The sequence below is a fragment of the Leopardus geoffroyi genome, chromosome X, assembly GCF_018350155.1.
Source record: "Leopardus geoffroyi isolate Oge1 chromosome X, O.geoffroyi_Oge1_pat1.0, whole genome shotgun sequence".
NCBI classification, from domain to species: Eukaryota; Metazoa; Chordata; class Mammalia; order Carnivora; family Felidae; genus Leopardus; species Leopardus geoffroyi.
The window spans coordinates 107,779,701-107,790,432 of NC_059343.1; positions in this window are offsets into that span (position 1 = coordinate 107,779,701).

Consider the following 10,732-nt stretch of genomic DNA (forward strand, 5'->3'; position numbering starts at 1 on the left):
TGGGCCTCAGTTACCACATCTTAAAATGGAAGTAATAATAGTATCTTCCCTCATAGGATCATCATGAGATGGCATTGGCTAGTATGTTTCAAGGGCTGGGAGCAGTGCCTCATGCATAAGCACTAAATAATTGGCAACTAGTATAATTCTAAAACCTTCCACTGGCCTCAAGGCCCAGACCTCTCTTCCTCAGCCCTTCAGCTCTCAGCAGGTGGCCACATCCTTTACTTTATGCAAATGTCAAAGCAGTTAGCTGAAGCAGCCATCTCAGAGCCCTGCTCTGCAAATCAAAATGTCTATAGCTCATCCCTCCCTCTTCCCACTTGTCAGAAATAAGTGGTCTTCCTCCTTGCCTAGGCTAACTCTTCCACTGTGCTTTGAGCCCTTCTCTTTCCACCCTGATTGGGCTTGTTCCCATCATTCATCACCACCCACCTCGCGTCTTCAATATTGATCAACCATTCATTCAATACGTATTTATTGAGGCCTCCTGCATGCCAGGTGCCTCTCAAGGTGCTGAGGCTATAGAAACCACGGTGCTTTCACTAGGAGGGTGGGGCGGGATGGGGAAAGCAGACATAGAAATAGTGCACAAGGTAATTAGTATGACAGATGCTCTGCAGAGAATAAAGGATGATGTGCCAGAGGGCATGGCGAGTGGACTTGGTCAGGGAAGGTTGCTTTGAGGAGGTGATGTCTGCTAAGACATAAATTTCAGGAAGACAAAAGATCCCAAATCCTGATTTGAATGACGATTATACAGTATATATGTCCCCCCCCCTTCCAAAAAAAAAAGCCAGCCATACAATATCTGGCAAAGAACATTCCAGGGTAAGAAAAGAGCAAATGCAAAGGCCTTAAGGCAGCAAAGCAGCTTGCTGTGTTCAGGGGACAGGCAGGGAGAACACAGTGGGGTGGTGATGGGGGTGCTGGACAGGAAGTGGTCAGGGCCTGTGGAGCCTGGAGAAGGAGGCTGCCTTTTATTCTGTGTGTGCAACAGGAAGCCATGAATGGCTTTACTTGGTAATGACATGATTTATGCTCCCTCTGACTTTAATAACAGTGATAGTCACTAACAACTACAGCTATCATTTACCCCAGGTGCTGTACTAATACATTTAACCTCACATTCACCATTGATAACCACTTTATTAAGTACTACTTTATCCCCCTTTCATAGGTGGATAAAACAGGCTCAGAGAGACTACTTGGTACTGGGCTAGTGGCAGACCAGAATATGACCCCAGACCATAATTGGTGCTCTTAAATATAGCCACTATCTCCCCAGCTGGAGTGTGAATGAAAGTGGGATGTTCCTTCAAATCTCTCTTCAAGCTACATCCCAAAATTTCAAGTCAGCTGGATGACCTTCCAGAAGCTCAAATTAACCTGACTTTGAGCAGCTTCTCCTGGCATCCTACTCTCTCCCATCAGCCAGGCTTAAAGCTTTGGTTATTTTTGGCCCCTGTCCCACTTCGAATTAGTCACCAACTGCAATTCAACAAATATTTACAGAGCACTTGCTAAGTGTAGGCCACTATGCAAGGTTCTAAAGGAAACCAAAATGAGCAAAACTGGTCATTGTAAGACATACATAATATTTTTCAAGAAGAAGTAGGAAGAAAAGAAGAAAGAAAAAGAAGAGGGAGGGAAAGAGAAAAGAGGGAAGGAAGGAAGAAGAGGGAGAGGAGGGGAGAAAAGGTGTGATGGGATAGTCTCAGAAGGGAGTCCAAGGTCAGGTTGTTCATAGTCTTGTCCATCTGGCCCCTCCTTTCCTCTGCGCACTTCCCACATCCCACCAGCAAATTCAAACCCTCATTACTTCTGGCCTGGTATATCCTGTTTAATCCCTTTCTAACTGATTTTTCAGCTCCCTTTCAGTCTATTCTACACACATCACTGCCAGACTAATCTTCCCAATGCATTACTTTGATGACACTCCCCTAATCAAAACCCCTCATAGTCCCAAGCCTCTGCTTACTGCAGAGTCCCAGTTCTTCAGCCCGGTATTAAAGCTCTCTTTCGTCTCTCCCGCCGACCTCTCTGGCCAAACCTCCCACTCTTGACCTTGTCATGCCCTCGCCTTCCCTAAACTCACATACACTCCACTTTGGCTCAGTCTGTGTAAGCCACTTGGAACTCTTTGGCCACTACCACTCCACCTGTCCAAACCCTATCAAACCCAAATGTCACTGACTCCAGGAAGCTTTTCCTCACAACTCTTGCTTCCTGTGAACTCTTAGAACCTTCCCCTTGTTCCACTATATTAACACACCACACACAAAAAAGTGTTGTTGCCAACCTGGGACTCAAAGTATCATGAGAGTGGGAACCAAGCTAGGCATATTTTGGATTTTCCCACAATGCCTTGCTGAGAGAAGTGCTCAGTGATATTTGGTTAATAAATATTATTCTTCAGATCACTTAAAGACACAAGTCTGTATACAATAGGTGTTTTTAAAAGGTGAATACATTTAATTATTCATACTGAGCTCTATTAACTTTAGAGGAGTTCACTTGTGGGTGTGTGTGTACTTAGTAAATTATATTAATGTAGTCCAAAAAGTTAATAGCTTTTAGCAGCCATCCAGTACTATTTTCTATTGTTTTTGTGGGCAACAAGATCAGCCTTGCTGAATTTGCTTTTTAAAAGTGGTTCTCAAGGTTCCTCAAAAAATTAAAAATAGAACTACCATATGATCTCCCATCCAAGTACTAACCAGGCCCAACCCTGCTTAGCTTCCGAGATCAGACGAGATTGGGCACGTTCAGGGTGGTATGGCCGTAGACTACCATGTGATCCATCAATCGCACTTCTGGGTATAGATCCAAAAGAATTGAAAACAGGGACTTGAACAGGTATTTGCACACACGTTCATAGCAGCATTATTCACAATAACTAAAATGTGCAAGCAGTCCAAGTATCCATTGATGGATGAGCGGAGAAACAAAGTGTGGTATCTGCATGCAGTGAAATATTGTTCAGCCTTAAAAATGAAGGAAATTCTGACACATGTTCTAGCATGGAAGAAGCTTGAGGACATTATGCTAAGTGAAATAAGCCAGTGGCAAAAAGACAAGTACTATATGACCCCACTTACCTAGCAAATTTATAGACAGAAAGTAGATGGTGACTGCCAGGGTCTGGGGGGAGGGAGAAATAGGAAGTTGTTGTTTAATGGGTTTAGAGTTTCAGTTTTACAAGATGGAAACATTTTGGGGATCTATTGCACAACAATATGAATATATTTCACACTACTGAATCATACACTTAAAAATGGCTACAGTGGTAATTTTTTTTTATTTGTACCACAATTAAAAAACATTTTTTAAAGTGATTCTCGAAAGGCAGATGTAATCGCATCACCCCTCTGTTTAGAGCCATTTGGTGGCTTCCCAAAACCGGGGCCCACAAGGCAGCAGGTCTGAGTGCCACTGACTCCAGCCTCCTCCCACATCCTGCTACTCCCATGGTCTCTGCTTCAGCTATACAGACTTCTTCCTTGACTGCTCTCTGCTTCCTCTCACCACAAAGCCAGCTCTTCCCATGCTGCGCTCCCACCCCCCTCCCCCCACCGCCACAGCATCGTCACAGTCTGTACTTACACGGTCATTATTGGGTCAGGCCGTTCTCCCACCAGGTCAGGAACTGCAGAGGCTGAGACCATGTTCTTTTTTTTTCCTTACTGTGCTAACCCCAGGACGTAGCCCAATATCTGGCACCCAATAATCTGTGTCATCTATAACTCTAGAGGCACAGATGAGGGAAAACATGTGTGTCCACCGCTTGTCAAAGGCAAATGAGTGTCACCTCTCTAGAAATGATATGGTCATAGGTATCAAGAGCCTAGAGACATTCATAGTAGCAGTTCCGCTTCTAGGAAATGTGCCAAGAGGAGCACAAAGGGGCAAGTCCACAGAGGTTCATCTTAGTGTTAGTAGAATGAAAACCTGGCAACAATCAGAACCAGAAGATGGGTACACATGTTATATATTTTATGGATAAAACATTATGCAGCCTTTACAAGTAATGTTGCTGAGGGATGAGCAGAAAAGCAGGCTCTAAATAGATATGTACCAAGTGTTCCTAAATTTTAAAAATCAGTTATAAAGATAATACATAAAGATAAAACATGTGATGTAGAGCATGGTGAATACAGTCAATAATACTGTATTGTTTATTTGAAAGCTGCTAAAAGAGTAGATCTTAAAAGTTCTCCTCACAAGAAAAAAATGTGTAACTCTGTGGTGGTGGATGGTAACTAGACTGTGATCATTTCACAATATACACAAATATTAAATTATTATGTCATACACCTGAAACTAATATCGTGTTATATATCAATTATATCTCAACAAAAAGTAAAATTTACAAAAGATAATACATAGACACAAAAATAGTGAAAGTCAATGTTCCATCAGTCAATAGCAGTCACCCCGCGGTGGTGGCATTGTGGGCTGCAGTGGCTCCAGAATGTCTGTTAAAGGAAGGTTTAGAAGCCATTCAAAGGGAGGCTAGTGACTGTCTGGAAACTGCAAGCCGTATTTGCATAGCAAGTGGAGTTTTTCCTTACGTTGCGTGTATATTTAGAACGACTTTGGGAGTGCTAATGGAGATTACGGTAAAGCCCCCCAAGCCACCCTCTGTGCCAGCCTAAATTATTTTGTTATTTTTATATTTCTCTGCTTCTCTAAATGTCTTACAATGAGCACCCATTACTTTTTATATCAGAAAAAGATTAAAGAAAACATTATTTCATAAAAGAAAGAAACGTCTGTGTGTTGGAATGAACGGGCACAGTGTCCTGCTCAGGCTTGTAGGAGGCTGGAGAGGGCCTCTCGGGCATGGAGCCCAGCCCCACACAGCTCCCTTACATCCCTGGCCTGCTCCGTCCCTAGCGTCTGCAAGCTTCTCTTCCCTAACTTCTGGCCCAGCACACCAGCACACCAGCAGGCAACCATGGGGCTCTCCAGCCAGCCTGGCAGCTCCCTGGGGCATGATATTCTAAGCCATGTCCTGGCACAAAGCACAGTTGCAAGTGCCATCTGGTGACCATGGGCTACTCTACCTTTAATGGTGGCCCTGGCTCCGCGCAGCAAGGATCTTTTTTACTGATTGTAGCTGTGGCCAGTAGGTGGCAGAGGAGCGTGTTCCCAGATGTAAAGCTGGTATTTAAAGCTGCAGTCACTTCTCTGGTTTTCTGATCATTTCTTTCTATTTTGAGGAATTTCATTGACTATTTTCCTTATAATCTCTCACTTATGGCCTTTGAAGTCAACAACAACAAAAACAATGTTTCAGGACTAGACTGAGATTATGTAATGGCCATGGAGGTTTCAGCACCATCTCGCTGAAAACAGGCCAAATGAAATATCATTTTCCTCTCTTGCTTCCTTCACCATCACTCAATGCTGCAAGTTATTTAGAAAGTTTCAACAAGGGTAGGGAGGTCATTTTGCTGCAGAAAAATGATGCATTAGATCTTCTCTGGAGAGGGGTCAGGAGGGATGGAGGCCTGGAGACAGCTGGAGGAGGGGGCGGCACAGATGTGAATGGGAAGGAATAGAATAATTCCTGACCATACAACTGGACAGGAAGTGGAAAGAAGGGAAACCAAAAGGCTTGTTATAGGTTGAATTGTGCCCCACCTGCCCCCATGAAAATCCATCTGTTAGAGCCCTAACCTCCAGTACTGTGATTGTGACCTTATTTGGAAATAACATCACTGCAGATGTAATTAGTTAAGTAAAATGAGGTTATTTTGGAGTAGATGGGCCCTAATCCCGTATGACTGGTGTCCTTAGAAAAAGGGGAAATTTGGGCACGGACGCACACACAGGGAGAAGGTCATGTGAAGATGAAGGTAGAGATCTGGGTGATGCACGTACAAATGAAGGAATGCCAAAGACTTCCAGCAAATGACCAGAAGCCAGGGCAGAGGCCTGGAATAGAGTCTCCCTTGCCACCCTAAGAAGGAACCAACTGTGCCAACCTGGATCTTGAGCTTCTGGCTTCTATAACTATGAGAGAATAAATGCCTTTTGCTTAAGTCTGTGGTACTTTGTCATGGCAGCCCTCTTCGAAAACTAGACTCTTTGGGCCAAGGTTCTAGGAAAAATGAGATGGTGGCAGAAAATGAATGGAATTCCTTTGCTCATCCCCAGGACTATACATGCTGGTATGAGGAGTGATGGCTGATGGAGAGAAGCCTTCCTGTTCTACCAATCTGTCCCCCACAGCCACACTTCTTAAAAGAGTTATCTCCACTTGCCACCCCCACTTTCTCACCTCCACTCACCCCTTGACCCTCTCTGGCCCATCCTTCTGATACCACTCCCACCAAGGTCACCAGCAACCTCCATGTTTCCAAAGCCAAAGGTTGTTTCTTAGCCCTTACCTTCTCCAACCTCTCAGTAGCACTTCACTACTTCTTCTGGAACACTCCCTCCACCAGGCCACCAGGACTCAAACTCCTCCCGGTTTCTTTCCCACTTCACCCACCATTTGGTCTCAGGCTCCATTGTAGGCTCATCTTCCTCCCTGACCCTATTGCTAAATGATAGCATATCCTAGGTCCTAGGCATCAGGCTTGAGCCACTTGTCTTCTTATTCTATATTCTTGCTCCGGAAACCCCACTCACTCTTCTGTCTGCTGTTGCCACCTATGTGCACATGGACCCCAAAACTCTGAAACGGTGTCCTTCCCCACCACCTTGTACTTCAGACACATTTACGGTGTCATCACACCCCATTCAGCACACACTCTACAGTCAAGTACTTCAGGCAAAAATTGAATATACACAGAAAAAAAACCTTAAATACCCCAAAAGAGAAATAATGCTCCCAGGAAGCATGTCACGCACACATGTGTGCACATGCACACACCATAAAACAACAGCTTTATTTTTTTTTTTGCATTTTTAAATCCAACTTAGTTAACATATAGTGTAACAATGGTTTCAAGAGTAGAACCCAGTGATTCATCACTTACATATGACACCCAGTGCCCTCCTTGATGCCCATCACCTATTTAGCCCATCCCTGCCACCACCTCCCTCCAGCAACCCTTAGTTTGTTCTCTGTATTTAAGAGTCTCTTATGGTTTGCCTCTCTCTCTGTTTTTATCTGATTTTTCCTTTCCATCCTCTGTGTTCATCTGTTTTGTTTCTTAAATTCCACATATATGTGAAATCATATGATATTTGTCTCTCTCTGACTGACATATTTTGCTTAGCATAACACACTCTAGTTCTAGCCACGTTGTTTCAAATGGCAAGATTTCATTCTTTTTGATCACCAATATTCTCATATATATATATATATATATATATATATATATATATACACACACACACACACACACACACACACTCTCACCACATCTTCTGTATCCATTCATCTGTCGATGGACATTGGGGCTCTTTCCATAATTTGGTTATTGTTGATAGAGCAGCTTTATTTTTTTTTAAAAAAAGATTTTATTCTTAAGTAATCTCTCCACCCAACATGGTGCTCAAACTTACAGCAAGATTCAGAGTCACATGCTCTAATGATCAAGCCAGCCAGGCTCCCCACAATAGCAGTTTTAAATACATGACCCGTATCAGCCCAGAGAGATGATCCTACCGTGACAGGCATGGAAGAACTGAGACTCAATGAAGGAGCGACAGACCCACTTCTTTGTCTTACATTAATTGAAGAGTCCATGCTTACTTGGCCAAAGGGCAGGTGGAATCACTAGAATACTTGCCATCGTCATCTTTTTCTTTGGCAGCATGAGTAGACTTGAATTCAGGTAAATCAAATGCTTGTGTGAAACCACCTGCTGGGTATCTCCACTTGAATGTCCCACAGCCATCTTAAACTCAACATATTCCACAGCAAACTCACTATACCCCCATAAACCTCCTTCTCTTCCTGTGTTTTCAATGAATGGCAGCACCATCCCACCCTGGCAATCTTCATGTCTCTTCTCTCCTTAGACAGGCAGAGCAAGGGGTGGCCCAGGATTGGCTGGTGGTGTGCTTGGAATCAGCCAGTGAGCTAACATAAATGGCTTGCTGCAGTCAAGGAACTGATACCTATGTGTAATGGCCCTAGTTGAGGTTTGGATTTAATCCAGTGATAGTCTAGGATACCCAGAATGCCAGGAGGTCCTGCTCTGTGAGGGTGGGCACAGGACAGTTGAGGGACATAAGCCAGATGCCCTGCCCACCTAGACAGCCAGAAAGGCTCCATTTAAGATGTCCATGAAGATTCTCTATGACCCTATATTTGATTTGGCACTCTCTTGTGTAACTGATGTGTAATTTGCCTCTGGACAGGTCTTGTAAAATTAGGTCTCAGTTGCTCTCAGAGGTTGACAAACTATGGCCCACCATCTGTTTTTGTAAATAAAGTTTATTGGAACAGAGTCATGCTTATTTCTTTACATGTTGTCTATGGTTGCTTTTGTCTGACAAAAGCAGCATTGAGTGGTTGCAATAGAGACCATATGGCCTGCAAAGTCTAGTATATTTACTATCTGGACATTTACAGAGAAAGTTTGCTGACCCCTGCTCTAGACTGTTGTGGTATTAGCCTTCCATCACTGGAGCCTGGGGCTCCTTAAAGAGCACACACAAACCTGGAGGTTGGCCTTGATAGGAAGTACATGTCATGTAGCATTTAACTTTTAGGAATTTACGTATATATGCTCAGAACAAAAAAAGAGATAAAATGATTTATGCAAGGGATTTCAGTCTGCTACCACTCAACAAGCACATACCTTAAAAGGGCACGAGATACATGGGGACTGTGAATCTGCTGTTCCCTCAGTCACCGTCCCTACATGCTTTTCCCTGCGTGAGCATCTTACCATACTGGGTGTGATTCTAGTGTGTACTCTTCAACAAGCCATGTTGGGACAACTGGGTAGTCATCGGAAGAAAATACAACTGGATCCACAGCTCACATCTAAACAAGTCCCACAATCAGGGACTGAGAAACTCCTCCCCTGCCCGAGGAGGCCACTGGCAGGATGGTCAGGTTGGAGACATGAAAGGTGATTGGTGCCTTGTGGGACTCAGAGACTGCAAGGGATTTGGGTTTCATGGAGCTGGTCTGCAACAGGTGGAGCCCTTGGTTGGACAGAAGGCACCCACGCTGGGCTTCTCAAATGTATATCTCTCAAAGCCAGCCAGGAGGTGGGGCTAAAGCTGATGGTCTAGGATGGAATAGGCCAGTGGCTCACATAAGGTGAAGCCTGAGGAGCATATCTTGATGTCCTAAGAAGACCACAGCCTGTCAGCCCAGGAGGTCAGGCAAACTGTTGTTCGTTAGTTACTGAAAGATTGCTGGGGCACTGTACAACTTAATGTCCGTGACAAATTTTCTCCCCCCAACCCAACCTGCCCTGACCTACAGAACCTCCAGAGGTCCTCATTCTGGAAGACTCACTGCCCATGCAAAAGATGAAGGACTTCCTATTTCAAGTCAACAACCAGAGACCCTGATGGGAAGGGAAAGGGAGAAAGTGTGAGGTACTTGGACCTAACTGGTGTCTATATCCTTGCAGGGGCTCAATCTCAGACCCTTAGAAGTATTAATTATAACAAACAGCAAAACACTTTATGTATATTAACTCATGTGGCCTGGGTGGCCACCCTATGGGGTATTATTATTCCTATTTTGCAGATGACACATGATAAATTATAGATTTCTCCAAAGTCTTAGGCACAGGAAAATAGGGTCCAGGGCTCCCAGAGGCCATGAAAAAGGCTGATGGCTAAAACCTGCTACGAGGAAATGGCATTCATTGGGAATGGCTTACCATCTCCATCCAGATGGTGTGGGAGACATCAGCTGTGGGTCAGTGATCACCTCAGCCTCAGTGACACAGCCTGGGTGTCCCCAGGCCCTCATGGCAAGTTCCTAGAGGGGAAGGGAGGGAGCTGTATTTCCTGAGGCAGTCTCCTTAGAAAACCTTTTCAATAACTCCAGATCAGCTTTGTGCTACAACCCACAGGGTCATCTGAGGCCTGATGTCTTTCAGATTCCCAGCTTGGGGCATAGAATGTTGGCTCTGGCCACATACTCACAAGCTCTGGTGTGGAGGGGAGAGAGGGTGGGGCACCTGGTAGGTTCTTTCTGACTGGCTATAACCCCAGAGAAGATGGTGGCATGCTGGAGAGTGGCCAGGCCTGCTGTTTGTCTGGCAACACGCCCACCATGGGGAACCCGATTGTGAGACCCACTCTGCACTTCCAGTTTTCTGGGCTGGAATGTCCCACAAGCAGGTGTGGGAGGGACCGCAAACACAGCTATTTTTAGATAGATACCAGGCTGGTATTGATCAAATATGGAAGGCTGGGAAGTTTGAAGGCTATGAGCAGTTCAACCTGGAGGCCAGCTTCCTGAATCCTGTCAAGAACAGAGACCTCAAGGCCTAGTTGTTCAGTTCTTTGGATGCCATCTTGGGCCACCTCTCTACCAGCAAGTCCACCAAATGGATGTGTTGTTCAGATTCGTAAGAGCTGAGGAGCGTCAACCGCACTCCTGATGGATGGCCACCAGCAGAGGCAGGCTTCCTGTGCCCTGCCAGGGGAGAGATAGGAATGTAAAGCTCTCTCCATGGTCTGCAAACCAGTCTCCCATCTCGCCTCAGCCTGCAGTCTGCCGTGTGACCACTAAGTGGCACTGTTGGGTCACAAGAAGCTCTGAGAAGCCAGGACACTCTTCTAGCCTCAGCGT